The 20,686-nt window shown below is 40.0% G+C and overlaps 2 non-coding genes across 2 annotated transcripts; one reads left to right on the forward strand and one right to left on the reverse strand.

Moving 5' to 3' along the window:
• Nucleotides 1-3,409: 3,409 nt before the first annotated feature.
• trnaa-cgc lies at nt 3,410-3,481 on the reverse strand. Its single transcript has one exon. It is a non-coding gene; the product is annotated as a tRNA-Ala (tRNA).
• A 16,641-nt stretch (nt 3,482-20,122) lies between these two features.
• trnag-gcc lies at nt 20,123-20,193 on the forward strand. Its single transcript has one exon. It is a non-coding gene; the product is annotated as a tRNA-Gly (tRNA).
• The last annotated feature ends 493 nt before the right edge of the window (nt 20,194-20,686 follow it).

A 20,686-nucleotide genomic window follows, 5' to 3' on the forward strand; every position in this document is an offset into this window, starting at 1 on the left:
ATCCTAAATCTATATAGTTATTCATTTGCCAATTACAATTAAGAGTTTAAATTGCAATTAAGCAATTTAATTGCCCATTGAACAGTTGAATTACTAAGTACCTTATTTATATGCATATTTTAATTGCCAATCATTACTGGGGAGGGAGCTAATCAAGTGTAATCAAATCAGAGGTACAAAGTTATTTCCCAAATACGAAATGTTGAACTGACAGAAAAAATGTGTTAAGATACCTCAAGGCAGTCAGTATGTTAATCTAAAAAGAAGCAATAGATAAGAAAGTTTATTGGGAAAAAACATGCAAAAAGGGATCAGAGACATATAAATGACATTAACCATTTTTTTTAAATAAGTGAAATAAGTTTGTGAATAACAGAAACAAAATCCAATGATGAGTTTATAAAATTGAATGAATGAATTTTCCTTATTAATTTAAAAGGTTGCTTTTCTATACTTTGATGCTGCACTGTGAATGTGCTCATTTGTGTTATTAACTTTCTATGAAATATACACCAATTCACTATATTATACTTCATGCAGATTTGATACTTTACAAAATTAATGTAAACCCTCAGTATATGTTACCACCAATCCATTTTTTTAAATGTGACCATTTTAACTGCTGTTTCCTGATTATTGACTCATCAAGTTGCTTCACAAACTGAAACAATATGTTAGTACACAAAATAAAACAGTGAAAACTACAATCAAATTTTACAAATGAAAACTAGTAATGCTTTAGATTACAAAGTTGGTATTTATTAGTTCATCATGTCAACAGTGAAATGTATAATTTGCAACAAGAACACAAAGAAAATTCATTGTTCCAGTCCATGTTTAAAAACAAACATGCAAGTGTATGTGATTCCTTATTACTATGGTCATTGCACATTGAATACAATAATAAACTGTGTAATTCGAACATAAACATACAGAATATTGGCATAGTGTTCTCTGTTCATTACTTCGGGTTATTACATTAGCCATATCGACAGATAAAAACACAAAAGTAAAATTTAAAAAATTTTAAATCATCATCAGTGACTTTTTGTTCAAAAAAAATCTTAATTGTATAAATATGTTTAGATGGATACAAATATATGTATAAACAACAGAATGCCTCAACGTGCATATAACCATAAAGCCAAGGCTAATTCTTAGTTTTATTGGAAATTTTTACTGCCTTCCAACTCTACCACCCCCATCCTCATTTATCCATTCCTCCATTCATTATTAAGTCTACTTAATCCAGTAGCCAGTTCAGAGTGACAGGATAAGAGCCAATCACAGCAAAGCAGGTATCAACTCTGGATGGGGCACCAGTTCATCTCAGGGCACATTCACCCCCGATCATTTATAATTGGGCCAGTTTAGGGATAACAATTAAAGTTTATGGTATGTGATAGTTAATGAAACCAAATTTATAATTTTTAAAAATATGTTTCTGCTGTACACCGTGTAAAAAAAATGTCCATGCGTTGTAATTAATTATTCATATTTTCCACATGAATGTAGAAGCTGAAAACTATTATGATATTTTACAGATGAGCAGAAGCCTCTGGTCATCATAGGGATATTGAAAGGTATAGTTAGTATCATCTATCATACTAATCTAATCTACAGCTGTTTAACTCGCTCTAGGAAATCTACCACTGCCTGCTGGTGTCACGGTAATTTCATTCGGAATGTGTATGACTGATATACTAGACGGCGAAAAGCAAAATAAACCATATGGCGACATGTTGCTTCCATATGTTATTCACACGTCCCTGCTCAGGCGACCGTAATGAAACATCTGTAGCTAGCACGAATACAGCTGTGTCCACTGAAGTAAGCTTTATAACTGCTGCCAGTCTATTATACACTTTTAAACCTTGTCAACAAAATATTTCATAAGCGGCTGATTCTCGGCGTTACACTTAAAAACCAGACGGGAACATGCCGAATGTTAAGTAGGCTATGCTGGAGATCAATATGTATTAGTCGTTTAAATATTAACGCACTTATAACACTGGATATTGTTAATAATTAATAACTACACGGTCTTAAATTCCGTTTCGGCACGTACAAGCCTAAAGAAGTGTTTTTTACGTGAGAAGTCAATATATTTAGTATCTATGTACTATTTCTTTCAATATCAAAAAATAATAAAAACAAATACAAAAACTGCCGTTATCAGAATGCGGAGTGGTTAAGCAGAGTACTGTACTTACAAATCATCACAATCCCAGAGAACTGAAAACACATCTTCATTTAACAGTGTTGTCAGAAACCCTTTCGTTAGCCCTCACAGAAGGGCCCGGTTTTGCTTTTTTAAATAAGCATCATTATATAATTCCATTCCCACCAATTCCCGGTTCTCCCGAAATCAAAGGCTTCTTTGAAAAATCCTTATCCTTTCGGATTTCGGGTATTTTTGTCCGAAATGAATCTTGAAATATGAAGATATCGAGGAGATAATGTTCGCCATCGTGGCTCAGCAGCGCGCGCTCCAAAGACTAAAAGGTATTGTTGAACTCGGCAGCTACTTGCGTCACGTCTACGTCAGGGGAGGAAGATTCCGTTACGTCAGGACAGCTGCAGCGCCCAGACTATCGGACTATATAAATAATTTAACTGTATTTTGTGTTGGGAATTCCACATTCCTTTCGAAAATGTTTGGTAAAAAGTGAAGAATGCAGCTTTTACCGCAGTCAAGGAGAACGTTAAATGGCTGTGTGTAATTCACATATCTAAGAAAGATAAACTTGGATGAACAGAAATCTTTTTAATAGTTAAGCAGATACAATCGCACAAATTTAAACATTTTATCATTTTTTCATGATGAGATATTGAAATTCCCTATATTCAATTAAGATTAATGGATTCCACTGCCTTCGTAAATTTATAGGTAATAAATGAAAAGTGATATTTTAAATCCCATTATGATACTACGAAATACGACAAACCTTCACACATACAATAAAGAATGACTGCAGTTTGAAAGGTAGAGAATATTTAAATATATAATATCAAGTTTCACTTTCCTCGTAGGTTTATATGTCATGAATGAAAACTGATAGCTGTAAACACACGACTGCACCTAATCCTCTGTAATTTCATACTAGAAAAGCCTCGTCATTTAAGTAGCGTCTAACGCAACGCTCCCCAAAAAATGCGGAAAAATAATCAAACCTTACTATTTTGTGTTAATTATAATGGACGTTTCAGAATGACTGTAAAGTAATATAATGACGTCAGTACGTGAAACTTTTAAACACACGTTTCGTACTGTTGTTATGCTTTAAATTGGACTACGGAAAGTTCACCTTCTTTATTATTTTTATGTTTGAAATGTTCGTGGCCCACGATACCAGAATGGTGGTGTGGTGTAATTGTGAAACAAAGCCTTAAAATATTACCAATTATGTGGAGATGCCGGGGATTGAACCCGGGGCCTCACACATGCGAAGCGTGCGCTCTACCACTGAGCTACATCCCCAATTTAGGTCTTATTCTTTTAAGTATAAACATTTTTTTAAATGAGCATATATAGGGCTTTTTTTAGGATTACACTAATGGCTTTTTTTTTTTCACTTAAGACGTTGGAAGTATTAAAATCGCATATTAACGTCATTACGTGTAAATGTAAACTTTTCAAGCCAATACATCTTCATTCTCTCTTATTGCAACCGCTCAACCTTTTTCCAAACACACACACACCCACACGTTTAACTGTTAACCCAAGGTCTGCACCCCTTTAATGTTTCTATTTGGAGACCTGAGCACAGGCTGAATGGAATTACTCTTTCTGGTGGAATCAACCGTTACTATTGTGAACCTTGTAGATACTGTTCCAAGTAGAAGGCTGAACTGCAGCATTCTCTCATACTTAATAGTCATAATTGTGTGTTGTGTTTGGTTCAAAAGGCAGCGAGGATACTGGCTGTGCCACCAGGTCCAAAAGTATACTGCTAGGTTGAACACAAGGTAAGGAGTGTGTCAGATTTGCAGGCAGTAAGCCTACAGTACTTACTTGTGGTAAGACTAATTAACTATTCAAGACAAATCAAGTCAAAAGGCGTTATTGTGTATACTGTACACAGTATCGAAGTATACAGTGACAGGAAATAATGTACCCCAGGACTGCGGTTCAACATATGCATAAACACAGGGCCATCTTAACAGTATCATAGGTCCCCAGGCAAAGTAGTGTGCTGGGGCCCCTGTTTTGATATCAAAACAGAAACATATATAGGCCTCAGAAACACTGTGGGCCCTATGCTCCTGAAGCCCCCGGCCAGTGCCCATAGGTTAAGACAGACCTGATGACGTGCAAGAGAAGTAAAGAACTATATTATAAATAATTAATAGGTAATTGAATACATAGGAATACTTTCAAATGCATAACAATACATAATTATTACAACTAATAATAAAAAATAACAGTAGTAACAAATGTACCAAATATACTACACATAAATAAGCTACTAGGAGAGGATCTCAGGGCAGGAGGGCAACACAGAGTTCAATGTCCAGACAGCTACTTCCATGAAAGGATGAGCTAGCTCTACACTGACTGAGGGGTGTCATCTTCGCAATTCCCTCCTTATCAATTGGCCTGATCTGTGCTTGATGCTCTTATGTTCAATGCTACAGATAATTCTTGACTAGGGTAATACACTTCATAGTCTTCTAAGTAGGCAAGCCAACAGATTACCATTTGTGGGCAAACTGAATCACTACCTGCTTCTAACTCAAACATATGGACCACTGTAAACACTACTTTCTGACTCCAAGGACCACAATGTAGGAGAGAAAACTATAAGAACAGTTGTCATTCACAGCAATGTGTTGATTAAAACACTTGGAGAGTTGATTTCAGTCCAAGACTTTAATATGAAGTTAATGTGTGCATGTGTGAGCTTTTGCTTCGTTTGATGCACAGTTTTCATAAAGAACTCTCTTAAAAATTTGAACTACTAACTAATAATAATTTAAACGGACACGAAGAGTAATCACATACTTTATTTTCTCTGTTCTTTCCTGCTACCCACAATGCTTCACTCCATGGAAGGCAGAATCCAAGTCTGTCCTCCTGACAATTTAACTCCGCCTTAAAGACATTGTACATCATTCACAGTATTATTTATTGTTACCTGTTTTTTCTGTACGATGCTTAAAAAGTGATGTAAACGTTCAGCCTGTAAAAGTCAATGTTACTAAGTTAAAGTAAACTATGATTCAGTTTATATTGCTTCTGAACTAAACCCTCTAAAACTTTGTGACAATTTAAGATTACAGATCAAATAATTACATTCAGTTCTGGTTGAAGCTACAATATTTATAGAATGTATTACAGGGTGAAATTATATTTATACCTCAAATTCCCATTACTCTTTTTAGCTACCTGTTTAAATTCAGAAGAACACAATGTCCTGTAAAACTATATTTTTTCAATGACTATCAACAAAAGCTAAGAATTGATCAACAGCACAAATATTTTACTCCTGGGCAATTGTATGTAGCATGTTCGAGAGTAAGGAGCCCCTGTGTGAACTAATAAAATTAAACCCTTGTAAAAAAAAAAAATATATTGTATACAGAAAAGTACTCAGTTACACAGTATTTCTGATACATCCAATTAACAGCACTATAACTGACATCCATTGTCTTAAGAAATTACTTGGGTGAAACTGGTTAACACATCTAGTCTATCTATAATGCCAAAAAGGAATGAATGATAAAGGATTTTTTGTTATCTGTTTCAGATGGGATTTTTCAGGAATCTTTCTTGCCATATCATGAAATCCCAGCTTTAATTTCTTAGAGACTAATTAAAATTAAATAACTGTCCTGTGCAAACAACTTTTATTTGATTTTGGAACAACACAAACCTGATAATATTAAATCCAATCCTCACCAGAAGTAGTAAGTGTTTTCCTGATCCACTAAGATTCACCTTCATAATCTGGAAGAAAAGCATATCTACTTATGAGATTCTCTAGAATTTCTAAGCTCCTTATTCTGTCTCTGAAGAGACTATTTTCTATTATGTAAAATTCATTTATATATTGTATTTTAATATATTTTTCTTTAGAATTGTGCAAGAGTGGCAACCAGTTCATAGACCCTTAAAAAAAATTTTATATTTAAAGACTCTATTTCTCTGAATTATATAGCTACCAGTAACAGCGCACTACATGATAACGTGCAGTTAATACACTTGACTTGAGCATTCATTGTTTTCCTACTCTTTCTCTGTACGTTTAGCATTCGTTTGCTCAGAAGTTGATGCGCTTGCTGCTTCGTGAGCAGCTCTTGTTTTCTCAACCTTAGCAACCCGCTTCTTCTCTTCTTTCGTCGGTGTCTTTTCGTGTTAAAACTGATTAAGTCAGTGTTCGTGTTGCAATTACTTAGTACGTTTTCTTTCATTTTCTCTTAAGCTGGCTCTTAAGTCTTCAATCTGCCTCAAGAATGATTTAAGATATGAATAGGTAAGGGAAGTGAAGGCGAAGGTGGTAAGGATGAGAACGGCATCTGTATGCATGCACCACACAGCTGCCCTACTGGCTGCTGCCTAAAGTTGATTCTACAATAAAACAAAATAAAAATAAAAAGAGGAATAACCTTTTGAAGGTCAATCATCACCCCGAAAGCAGATAGTAGACGTCACGTAGTATATGTGTACCAGTTTTCAGGTGAAAAGGTCAAACAGTTTGTGAGCTACAGGTGATTTAAAATCCTGGACAGACTAATGAACAGCCACGGTAGCTTACTATATATAAAGATTTTATGTTATGTCTATTTTGTATACTATTTATGCATTATTTTTCTTATTTAATTTTAAATTGCTTTTCTTTGCATGTAACTTCTTCTTTGACATATTGTAAAGCATTTTGACCTACATTGTTTGTATTGTAGCGACCCGTGGTCGAGTCCTGAAGATTTTCAAGCCGATTTCGCCGTGCACCTCTTCCAAGCTGTCGGCTAGCGGATTGCCAGCATTAGGCACGCAGCTGTACCCAGCTCTTTAAGTACGAGCGCCGTCCCATACACCGCACGACTACGAGCGTCTCGGCAGCACGCAGCTGTACCCAGCTTCTCAAGTAACGAGCACTCGTGTCCCATACACCGCACGACTCCGAGTGTCTCGGCATTAATTGCTTAGATGAAATCTTAGCAATGAATAACAGCTCTGTCCTGTTGTATCTCTTTATTCACAGATAGCCAGAAAGCAAAGCTCAAATTCATCCGCTTAACCACTGTCAAGGTCAACAACGAAACGACATTTCTTAACGACGGTTTCCCATAAATTCCCCACAACTATTTTACATAATTTACCCACAAGGCATCACTCCGCCAGCGCGGACTGCCGGGTTGCTACACAGCCCCGTCCCCCGCCCCCAGGAGGGTTAGTGTCCCCACAACCCTAATTTTCACAAACAAAGTCTGATAAATGTCCTGGCCGGGCGGCGGACACGCTTGGGCCTGCCTGACTCTTCATCACCCGTGCCAGGCTCAGTCCTGAGACTGTCAAGTTCTGTCTCGGCACCGAGGGTGGATGTTGGAGAGTTGCTTTGGTTCTCAAGTCTTTCTGGTGCTGGGGCCAATGGGTGGTATGGTGCCAAACGGTCTTTATGCAGCACCACCCGCCTGCCCGTCCAGGCATTCGGACTCGAAAACCACGTCCGAAATTGCATCCAAAATTTCTCCAGGTCCCAGCCAATGGTGCGTCAGTTTTGGGGACAACCCCCGTTTCCTCTGGGGGCAAAACACCCACACTTTGTCCCCATGCTTCAGGGTTGGACCATGCGCCCGAGTGTCATATGCCCGCTTCTGGCGGGCTCCAGCTCCCTCTAGGGCCTCTCTGGCCAGTTGGTGTACAGTGTCCAGTCGCTCTTTCAATCGTCGGAGATAGTCCGTTTCGTGACCGCCAGCAAGCTCAGGCTCAGGGGGTAAGCCAAACACCAAGTCCACCGGCGTGCGCATCTCCCTTCCGAACATCAGCCCCGCCGGTGTGCACTGACTCGATTCCTGAACAGCCGCCCTATACGCCCACAAGACCAGAGGCAAATGTTGATCCCAGTCTCTCTGGTGTTGACTAGTGAGGATCGCAAGTTGGCGCCAAGGTGCGGTTAAACCGTTCTACCAGTCCATCGCTTCTGCGGGTGAAGGGGGGTGGTCCGGGTCTTCTTCACCCCCATCCGCTGACACACCTCTTTAAACAACCGGCTCTCAAAGTTCCGCCCCTGGTCGCTGTGCAGTTCATTCGCACCCAATCGAGTGAACATTTCGTCCAGCAGTTTTGAGCGGCTGTGGAGGCACTTTGATCTGAATGGCGTATGCCTCCGCCATTTGGTAAAATAGTCCATCGCCACTAAAACAAAACTATTTCCGGCCTCTGTGGTAGGGAAAGGACCCAGCACATCTACCCCAATCCTCTCCATGGGATCCCGACGAGATACTGTTGTAGTGGCGCGTGAGAGCGTTGACCAGGTCCTTTCTGCGCCGTGCAAACGTCACAGCAGTGGACGTGCATCTCCGCATCTTGTCGACATCCGGGCCAATAGAATCGCTGCGCAGCCGCGCGACTGTCTTTGTATTTCCAAAGTGCCCAGATCCAGCTGCTCCATGAACCCAACGGAGGACCGTTGTGCGTAAAGCCATGGGAACCAGAAGTTGCAAATGGTCAGTACCCCCTCTTGGTCCCTGCCATCTTCGGTAGATCACACCATCGTGCAACTCCAGGCTGCCCCACTGCGAATGTAACAACTTGAGTTCCGCCCTTGGGAAGATACGGTTTGCCAATCGGGCATTCCTGGGTCTCCAGCCAACCCCTTACCTCCTTCAGCACTTGGTCGTCTGCTTGTAGTTGCCTTAACTGGTCGATGGTGAATGGTTCCTCTGCTCCATCCGTTTCTTCTAGTCCGGCTGCTGATGATGATGGTCCCATACCCCTTTCCTCTTGCCGGCTGCAATATCGGCAGTCATCGAGGACGCATGGCCGCCTGGAGAGGGCATCAGCATTTGCATGCTGCCGTCCCTGGTCGATGTTGCACCTCGAAATCATACTCCTGAAGTATTTCTATCCACCTTGCCACCTGGCCCTCAGGTTGCCGGAAGTTTAACAGCCATGTAAGGCTAGCATGGTCAGTTCGAATCGTGAACTTAGTGCCCAAAAGGTAAGGCTTGAAGTGTCGCACTGCCAAGATCACTGCCAATAGTTCCCGCCGGGTAACACAGTAGTTTTTCTCCGGCCGACTGAGGCTGCAACTATAGTAGGCCACCACTCTTTCTCCGGTCTCCCCCTTTTGGGAGAGTACTGCGCCGACCCCCACATTACTGGCGTCCGTGTCCAAAATAAAGGGTTGGTTGGGGTCAGGGTATGCCAGGACAGGTGCACTGGTAAGAGCAGCTTTGAGTTGTTGGAAGGCATCGGCGCAGTCCTCCGTCCACTCGAACTGTTGGCCCTTACTCGTTAGCTGGTGCAAGGGGTTAGCAATAGTTGCAAAGTTTTTCACGAATCTTCGGTAGTATGAAGCTAAGCCCAGAAAGCTCCGCAGCTCGGTGACGTTGGCTGGTGGGGGCCAGTTGCTCACGGCAGTCACCTTTGTTGGGTCGGTAGCCACTCCACTCGCTAACCACATGTCCCAGAAACTGAGTCTGTTGGGAGAGGAGGTTACATTTTGCGGGTTCAACCGCAACCCGGCGCTACTGAATGGCCGTCAAGACTTCCCGTAAGTTGTGGATAGCCTGATCAAAGTCTCTGGCATGGATTAACAAATCGTCCAGATAGACCACACACGGGTTCGGGAATGTCTTTCAGCACCCTCTCCATCAGTCTTTCAAAAGTGGCCGGTGCGTTACACAGCCCAAACGGCATCACTTTGAATTGCCACAACCCTTGCCCTATGGTGAATGCGGTTTTGTGTCGGTCCTCTGGTGCTAGTTCCACTTGCCAATACCCACTGTGCAAGTCCAAGGTGCTGAACCAGCAGGATCCAGTCACATAATCCAGTGCATCATCGATGCGTGGCAGTGGGTACGAGTCTTTTCGAGTGACTTCGTTTAACCTTCGAAAGTCCACACAGGGCGCCAACCCCGTTTTCTTCCGTACCATGACCATTGGTGCAGCCCAGGGGCTGTCCGAAGGCTCAATGACGTCGTTGGCTGCCATCTCACAAATCATTTCCTCGGCAGCTTGACGCTTCGCAAGAGGCAATCGGTGGGGGCGCAAACGAATGGGAGTGGCATTGCCAGTGTCTATGTGATGTTTCACTAAATTCGTCCTAGTACAGTCCTCCTCTCGAGCCGCAAAAACGTCCACATAGTCTCTCAAAAGTTGCTGAAGTTGCTCCTGCTGTGTCGCGTTCAGATGTTCCCCACTTCGACGGCCCAATTCCTCTACAGCGGACGGTCTCAGCTGATGGGCGGTCGCGTGAGGAAGACCGTTGGGAAGCACTGGTCTGAGCTGCAACATTCTCCTGAGGATCCCCTTGAGCCTCTGCATCTCCTGAGCAACGATCGGGAGCCGGTGAGCCGCGGGATTCAGGCACATCCAAGCCAGCAGCCCTTCCAGGACGGTTCCGGCCCGTTTGGAGCGGCACAGTCTCATTACTTAAGCAAAGGACGGCCCTAGAGACATCAACACATGCTCCCCAGCGGGCCAACAAGTCCAACCCGATAATGCACGGATCTTTTATGGTTGGTCTGGCTCGTCCCTACCATCACAGATAACAGTTTCTTTCCGGGCATTACTGTCCGTTCACCCGTAACCGTGCGTAGTTCGCTATGTGTGGGGGTCCAGCCCTCGGGAAGAAGACTAGCTGTTTCGGCAACACTCCTTTTCTCAGCAAACAAATAGTGGACCACGTGTCCACTAAGGCACTGCATGGCCATCCATCAATAGTGCAGTCCAGGTATAGTCCAGTGGAAAATCCACAGCGCCAACTTTGAAGCAGTCTTTGTTGAGGGTGCTGAAAAACGGAGCGAGGGCCCCCTCACGGCCTCACCCCGATGTCGTTTCCCTGCGGTGATGCTGTACGAGGTAACGGACTTGGGGCGGGGCAATCCCTGGCAAAGTGTCCTGGCTCTCCACATCGAAAACAGCAGTCCACTCGTTGTCTCTGTCGGGGTGGATGTTGATTGGCGCGCTGACCTCCACTACCTCAGACAGGTCCCCTTCCACCCTTCGTTCAACGGCTCTGGTTAATCGACTCGGTCGTGGTGTTCGTTTTGCCGGTGACTCCGCCTGTAGTATGTCTTCGACCCGCTCAGCCTCTCTCATTGCCTCGCTCAAATCTCGGGGTGATGATAGACAGACATGCTGGCGAAGACGTTCTGGTGTGAGGCCCTGCAGGAAAGCATGAAGTCTGAGTTCTTCCCTCACTGTTGTCGAGAAGGTAGGATAACCTTTTCGTGTCAATACCCTGACGTCAGCGGCAAAGGCTCCTATACTCTCACCCTCATGCCGACGTCGGCTAGTCAGCTTGTCTCTGTTGCATTCTGCTGAAGTTCTTTGTCCAAAGCGACTGGTGAGAGCAGCTGTGAGAGCCTGAAGATCACGACACTCTTCTGATGTCAGATCAATGAGTACCTGTAGTGCGGGACCCTCCAAGGCAAGGGCCAAGTGTGTCGCAGCTTCTTCGCGGTTCCACTCATTGTGTATCGCGGCCAGGTCCACTTGTGCAAGGTAGGGCTCTAAGGGCGTCAATCCGTTGTATCGCGGCAGCTTAGCAGGTGACCAAGAGAAGAGGACCGGCCGACTGGTAACCTGGGGTATCGCGGTGGCTGCCGACGACCCACTCTGGCCGTGCTTGGACGATCGCAACACTGTCCGGGGAACACTGGCACCATCAGGTCGGTCTGCCTCTTTTCTCCGCACAGCTCCGCTGATCAGGCGTTTAACGTAACGCTGTTCTCTAAGATGGCACGCTCTACTTCTTCAAGACTCTGTTCCATGACGGCGTCTTCTAAACAGCCTGGTCTCCCACTTCTGACACCAATGTAGCGACCCGTGGTCGAGTCTTGAAGATTTTCAAGCCGATTTCGCCGTGCACCTCTTCCAAGCTGTCGGCTAGCGGATTGCCAGCATTAGGCACGCAGCTGTACCCAGCTCTTTAAGTCGAGGCCGTGTCCCATACACCGCACGACTACGAGCGTCTCGGCAGCACGCAGCTGTACCCAGCTTCTCAAGTAACGAGCACTCGTGTCCCATACACCACACGACTCCGAGTGTCTCGGCATTAATTGCTTAGATGAAATCTTAGCAATGAATAACAGCTCTGTCCTGTTGTATCTCTTTATTCACAGATAGCCAGAAAGCAAAGCTCAAATTCATCCGCTTAACCACTGTCAAGGTCAACAACGAAACGACATTTCTTAACGGCGGTATCTATTTACATTTTTACAACCCCGGACGGCGATATCCCAACCCACTCCACCGGGCTGCGCACAAACACATATAACATTTACAACAGGAAAGACAATTACGAACTTAGTTAATCTTTACACACAATAACTTTCACATAAATTTCCCATAAATTCCCCACAACTATTTTACATAATTTACCCACAAGGCGTCACTCCGCCAGCGCGGACTGCCGGGTTGCTACAGTATGAAAACATGCAACAGAGATAAATGTTGCTGCTCTTGTTTTTCTTCGGTAGACATACAAGTAAAATAATCCACTGTACTCTATAAATGTGACATGATTACTACTACTGCTACTGCTACTTCTACTAATAAATACATCCATCAACCCTGTGGAATAACTGTATTATGGTCTCTTGTACCTACAATTTTATCCTTTCATTTTTTATCCACACTAGTTCTAGTCTAATCTGCTAGAACATTTCACAAGACCAGGCTATTTCAAAAACAGTTTTTCAAGGTACTTCAGCTCCTCCACTGTGGGCAGCTTTTGTCTTCAAAGAGAGAGAGAAAGAAAGAGAGAGGGAGTGAGTTTGGGAGCATGAGCAGATAGCATGTTGCCGCACCCACCATACAACAAACAACCTGGATTGGGACCCAAGTGTGGCGGGTGATACCTCAGCACTACACTGGAACAGTGTGAGTTTTTTCATGGTGGCTGGAGTGCCAAACATACCACCAACCCCAAGTTTTCCCTGTAAGTTAAAGACATACCCAGGACAAAGCAATTGCATGTTAAGGGCCTTGCTCAAGGGCACAATGGTGTAAAGTCACTTCTGGCATTTACAGAATTTGAACCAACAACCTTCAGATTGCTGGTGCAGACCCTAGCCTCATAAGACTATAACCTCAAATGTAGATGTTCTATTTCTTAGGAATGGTGGAAAAGGGATCAGAGGGCTGGCTCTTTGTTCACCCAGGGTTACCATTATGAAAGCTAGAAATTAACCTTTGGCTATAGTTTTTGCAGTTCTTGGCTACTCTGTAATTAAGCAAGATCTTTATCAGGATCCATTGGACTCTGTTTCCTTAACCCTCCTAAGAATATATCTACATTTATTTTGGAGATGAAAGTTGAATTCTGAATGGAACCATCCCCTTAGTCTTTCTACCACACCCCATGAGATGTTAGGTCCTGCCATATCTGCCACAAGTTGATTGATTAATAGGTCTCCTCGACTTTTTACCAAAATGTCTGCAAAACAAGGCTATACTAATGAAACCACAAGTTTGATTATGAATCTATTCCAAGGTATCCTAGCACAATCTCCTTATCAGTCTTGTTACATGCAAGCATAGTCTTTGTTAGCCAATTGCTATTTCAAGAACAAAGACATAATTCATTATAATCAAACTTCTCCATTATTTCCTAAATACAGTAAACACTGGATTCTGATCTCCCACTATCAGTATAGCACTGTCTCTGTTATTTTACAAAACAACTTTGAGTTGAACTGAGGAAATATAGACAGTTTTTTATGAACCTGGTGATAAAGGCCTTGGCATGTGTCTGGCAAGAATCAAGGTAGAATTGCATTTGTCCTTATTCAACTTATTTTATATTAAATACTTTCTGAATACTAATGTGTAATACTTCTAACTTCTTGATCACATTAGCTGAATACCTTTTTATTAGAACCTCATTATTAACTGGATGTTGTTTAAGGAAAAAACTATCAATAATTCAGATGTTTTTCATGAAACTAACCTAGAGTGAAACATACAAACATGGAAAATGAATACATTTCTGAACTATTAAAGGTAGGAAAACTATATGTTTCATTCAACATTTCTTAGAGAAATTAAATCCACAGTTGCAATACTTTGTAAAATCACAGAAGGAGGTGAGACAAGCTGTTTAACTAAATGAGAAGATAGCCTAACTTTAAATCCAAAAAATAGTTTTAAATTAAATGTGTGGCTACTTTAACTCAACAAATTACATTTATATAAAATGGGCAGTTCTTAAGGCTAATTATGCATGTTTGCACTTAAGAAGTGTTCTAAAAATAGTAAAAATAAAAAAATAGTAATAATAATAATAAAGCAACACAGCAAAGAAATCCTTCATGTTTATAGATGGACAGGTTTGGTATATGGTGGTGTATGAAGGAGGGAGATTTGAGTCTGGAGAGGCTGACTAATCAAATCCTGTTTGTAATCCTCCACTTTTCCTCCTCCCTCTGAACACTAACTTTTGGTCAGTCAGCCAAGAATCTGAGGACAACACTGGCAAACATCAGAGAGTGTATATGCTCACGAGCCTGATAAACAGCAGTCTGAAAAAAGGCTCCTAATGGAATAGCAATTAGTTGTCTCCAAAACACTACATTTTTTAGAACACTGAAATTGAAATTTCTGTTATATTCATTGTAGAATCAAAAAATGTGTACAATTTCTCTACATTCAATATGATGAAAGTCATCCTAATCTCTTGACCTTAATTACTGAAAGTGAAAAGTCTACTTCTAACTTTTTATGAAGAACTCTATTAAAAAATTTCACTTTCCAGGAAATACAGTATATATATATATATATATATATATATATATATATATATATATATATATATATATATATATATATATATATATATATATATGTTACATACACCATGTAGTTTGTAGTGGTAACTTGATTGACCCACTTTTCATTTGTTGGTCAAGAGTCCTATCTTCAGTTCAAAAAGTCATTTCCATTGGGCTTTAGTTTCCTGTTTATGTTTGTGATTATTATTACTGAAGTATATATTTAACATTATTTTAGCAAAAAAACATGCATATTGTACTTTTTGAGCATATCATTAGATAACTGACATATATATTAGGCAACACAAGTAAAGTGATTTTTTTTTTCTTTTTCCATGAATGTTTTTCACATCATTTGCTGTTGTAGAGCACTTGATCACTATTGGCTTTTAGTATATCATAAACTGTACTCTCTCCATTCTACATGAAAACATAAATTTAAAAATTTTTCATGGCCACCACTACAAGCTACATGCACCACAAGTAACATACAAAAAACATAATTTTAGAACGGGGTACTTTTTAAAGCCACCCCTAGAAATGCCAAAGCCACTGAATAGCAATTTGTCAAAAACAGTGGCACAAGACATAGCATTATAATAATTCTGACATGGGAAGACAGAGTATTGTTTAGTTCAAAAAACACAGACCAGGATTCAGCATCCCATTGTTCAAGTGTGTTTTTTCTGTGATATCAAAGATGCATGAACTTGAATACTTTGGCTAAAAAGAGTCACATATTAGTTTAGGCCCACCCTTCTGTCAATCACCTGTCCAGAACCCACCCATTTCTAGAGTGACAATCCCGGCCATTACATTATACATGGTATAATTTAACAATGCAGCAATTAACGACTGGGTTGGGAAGCACTTAGAATATGAAACATTTAGCATGCTACTATAATTACGATGAGGTCTGAGAAACTCTAGCTAATTAAACATCACTTTTAAGAAGAAGTTCACAATGTTCTACTATAATGACAAAATAAACTACAAAATTAAAGTGGAACTTTTGAGATTAAAGTCTAAAGTCAACTAAGATGTATCCTTGATATCATTTTCATGATGAAATTCATTAAAGCATGTATTATATATATATGGGGGTGCAGTGGCACGGTGGTAGTGATGATCTGGCACCCTGTCCAGATATTGTCCCTGCCTCTTGCAGGATGCCTGTTGCGATGCACGTGACCCTGGATGGAATAATTTATTGCAGCAGTGCTGTGTCTGTCAAATGTTATTATAGATAAAAAATCAATTACTTGTGTATTTCACTACAACTGTCTATTTTGAATACCAATGAGTAATAAAATGTAGGAAAATGTAAAAAACTAAAAGTAGAAGTAAAAAAGTAAAACATAATAAAATGTAATTAAAAGTAAATAAAGAAAATTAGATTACATTAACTCCTTGTCAAAACCAATATTATGAATTACTTCATCCTCTAACTTACATTCTATAAATGTTGCTTTTTTGCATTTCTGTTCATATATTGCTTGGGATATTTTTCTCTTTTTCGTTTATTTGACTATTTTCTCTGATCTTAATTTTTATTATATGCACCTCTTTTTTGTTCATGTTCTTTTTTACGACGTTCTTTATCAGATATTGAATAGATAATTTGCTTTTCTGCCTTGCAATTATAAACGACTGCATTGAAGGGCAAGTTAGCACTGAGAGTATAACAGAGAGAGAATGTGTGCAGTATGAGTAATGATTGGGCGTGTGGTGTGGAGGGGAGTGGTCAAGGCTGAATATCGTGGACACAATGGAAAACTTTTTTAATATAAAAGAGTGATAATACAATAAAAAAACAATGAAAATTACAAAATATGAAAGCATAACAACAATATACATGCACAGATAGTGAAGATAGTGAAACTGGTTCATAAAGCGGCTTAGGTTATGTAATATTACAGTTGTAGTGCAAGTTTACAGTGAGATAATTGTAATAAGTAGAAACAGTTCTTCTGGGAGCACTTGATGGACTGATTGTCTCTATTTATAGCTCTTGGGATGAAACTGTTTTTGAGCTTCGCAGTCCATGCAGGAAAGGCTCTGAAGCATTTGCCGAATGGGAGAAGTTCAAATAGACTGTGGCATGGGTGAGTGGAATCTATACAGAGGCTGTGTGATGTGCAATGAACAAACAAACTTTTTTTTTATACTTGTCTTGGTCTCTGAACAAACATATTGGTTCAATGACATTAAAGAAGGAATCTCTTTGATGCATGCACAGTGCGTTCTACATTTTATATAGCATTCCACAACAGTCCAGAGTTTTTATCTTAACTTCATGTAAATGGCTGTTGTCTTCAGAAAATAGCCTATCAGTAAACTATTTTTGCAAAACGATCATGATTGACATCTAGCCAATGACTGATTAGGCAGATGACAACAAGCACCTCCCATTGATCAGTTCATTCTGTCTGAGGGACTCTGACTGTCTCAGTACAAAGACTGATTTAATGAACCAGCACACCTCCTACTGACCTAGAGAAGTTCATTCATGAAATGTAGACAAGAGACTTGCAGTACAGTACACTGAACTAGTTCATGGAAAGAATCACTTCGTGTACTGAAGTGAGGAATGAACTGCAGACGGTTGACTAGCAGTACAGTATACTGAAGTAGTTCACCGAAAGAATCAGTTCATGTACTGAACTGCAGACTAGAGACTCAGAGGACACTGAACTGCAGTTCAGTTCACTGAGGTTGCTTCTCTATGGCAGATTGCATCATAAAGGACAGGATATACTGTAAAAGAAGGAAATTGCAGGAGATTAATCCAGAACTGAAAATAATTTTAATTAAGTCATATTTCAATGTTCTCACAGTTTTATTGTGATATTTGCACTATTCTAAGGTTCTATTTGTACAATTTTTTTTATCATTACAATTTTATCGTCAAAATCTAATTGAGCATAATTATTAATTTGTTTGAATTACTTATTTTGTTGCTTGCTTTTTATATTGTTTGTATTAGTTAAAGCTGTTACACTGTCATATGGATAATTAACATTATAATTATTATTTTATAATTATATTAAAAGTTGTTATATATTGAAGTTATATATTATAGTTATGTATTAAAACATATTTTATATATTAAATATATTAAAGTTGTTACACTGTTATTATATTGATTATAATCAATTATTACTTATTTTAGATTATAATTATAACTAATCTATAATAATTATAATTGTATAGATTTTAAACTAGAATACTATACAGCTTGTTTTTAAAGTGAACAAATCAATGATTCAAAGGTTTTAATCATTTTGGTGAACTGAAAGAAAATAATCGAATTACTATAAAGAATCGTTTTGCACATCACTAGTGAAAATACGCCAAATTTAGCTTATATACATCTCGGAAGTGAGAGTAGATACGGTCGTACGCTCCGCTTATACGTGAGACTCCGTGTCCCTATTTTTGTTTTCTTTTTCTCTTTGGCCTTAATACTCTTCCGTCAAAAACAGGTGCGTATCATTGAGAAAGAATGAGTACAATTGAAATTATTCGTTTGTAAATAAATTCCAACTCCGCTGTTAAAAACATCTTTAGACAGAATTATAGCGGCACGCAAAAGTAGTTACATCGTCACAGTGAAACTAATATAGCTATTGGCCAATCACTGTGCCGTTCTGACGCGCATGCGTATCGCTCTTGGCTTCTATCTCGCTTACAGGTTGGTTGTAGTGTGTCGCACTTATGAATTTTGATAAGGCGTTTTCAAATTTAATATAGAGGAGCAGGTGAAAGCGGGAATTGTCAGTCGAGAAAAGAGAACATTTCTGGAGGTCTTGTTCCGCCAAGTAAACGTCGAATACAGTCTTATCAAAAGTTATGTGCTGTGTTTTAACGACAGTTAAAACCCGTTCCCGGGTGTGAAATTAAAGCAACGTGCGTGTTTGAAATGTCCGATTAGTTTCGGGAGTTATGCTCATAGTTGTGCCATGAACATTAGGAAAGAAAAACTGCCCCAGCGGAAAATATTATCTTGGACTATATGCAGGAAACTCCGGAAAGGAAGAAAAAAAAAATAACGGCGTAACCAGGAATACTCTGGTTAGCGAAACGATAGACGACATTTTATGAATCAGGTGTGTATAATAATCGGCCACTTTGCGTAATTCTTCGCAGAACGTCGCCCCCTCCCTCCAAATGGTAATATCGCGAATTTTCCAGTGTGTTTCACCTACTATTAAACGGTGGTACGCTTTCGGACATCGAGGTCATATGCTTGGTGCGTACTAATGGAGTTAACTAAGACCATACAGGCAGTGCTGCGTAAGTAGATGTCCTTTTTATAGGTTAAGTACGGCAATGCTTTTAAAGAATACAATAAAGTTTTGAGTTAATGACGTTCATGTAGTTCACATCTGACAATGATGGGAAGACGTGAATTAACAATTGACACCAGAAAGGATAGAGGGATGTTTTAAATTGGTCGTGCTTAGCCGAATGTAGTTTTAACTATTTTGAATGGGGAAACTCGAAGTTACTGGGTGAAGAAGTCGGGTTCACGTTTAAGCGGTGTTTGGTGTGTTCGTGTCGTGCAGGGTGGCCATAGGCATATACATGGAATTGATTATGAAAGAAACGCGATGAATTCTAGGTGCGAATAAGGGACTGCGCTTACTAGAGCCGAACGCAGTGGTATCGTATATGTGAGTATTTCACGAATATAACGTATCTATCCGATATACAAAATATCAGGCAGTCTAAAGCAGAAGTTTTAGAAGCGTCGAATATGACAGATGGTAAGCTGCTTCTATTTGCTTAATAGAGAGGTAGACGACAGTAACAGTTTTGGAGCGCTAGTGCTTCCACGTGGAGGACGACAGGAAATCGCGCACAGTATCGCGCGTCTTTGAATATGGAAATTCTATTTAAATTAAGTAGAACTGTCTAAATGGCGACTCTCTTCTCGGTCACGCTTGCTCGTTCCAAACGTGCTTTTCCGAGCCGGTCCAGTGACTTAAACCGATCAGTTGTGTATAATAGGTGCGGAATCTATTAACATTTATTTGCGGGTGCAGTCGTTTAAAATTAGACAGACAGTAGAGTTCAATATCAGAAACCAGGGATCACTGCGCGGCTGTACTACAAAATGTGTTACAAACAGAAACTGCATTTTTGAAAACGAATGAAAAGTGAAACTGTATATGAAGCATTGGTGGTTCAGTGGTAGAATTCTCGCCTGCCACGCGGGAGGCCCGGGTTCGATTCCCGGCCAATGCAAAATATCCTTTTTCTCCCCTAAGGAAAAGATCATCTTTAAGCCAAATTCACCCTCAATGTAAAGTAAACATTTTTTAAAGCATATGCTAAATATGGTAAAAATCAAAACGGGTCGTTTAACAATCTGTTTATAGTGCCATTTATAGAATATACGTTGCATGGCAGATTAAAATGTGAAAGCAATATATTTTTAAACACGGACAACAAGCATTTAAATACGTTACAGTTGTAGGCCAAAATGTGCACAAGGAAAAAAAGCAAGGTTAAGACAAAATTATACACAAGCATATATATATGTATGTATGTATGTATGTATGTATGTATATGTATTATATATATGTATACTTAGGACCATGTGATATTTCAGTTTTTCTTTTTTAATAAATCTGCAACAATTTCAAAAATTCTTTTTTTGTCTTGTCAATATGGGGTGCTGTGTGTACATTAATGAGGAAAAAAATTAATTCAAATGATTTTAGCAAATGGCTGCAAT

This window comes from Polypterus senegalus, chromosome 6 (genome assembly GCF_016835505.1).
Source record: "Polypterus senegalus isolate Bchr_013 chromosome 6, ASM1683550v1, whole genome shotgun sequence".
NCBI classification, from domain to species: Eukaryota; Metazoa; Chordata; class Cladistia; order Polypteriformes; family Polypteridae; genus Polypterus; species Polypterus senegalus.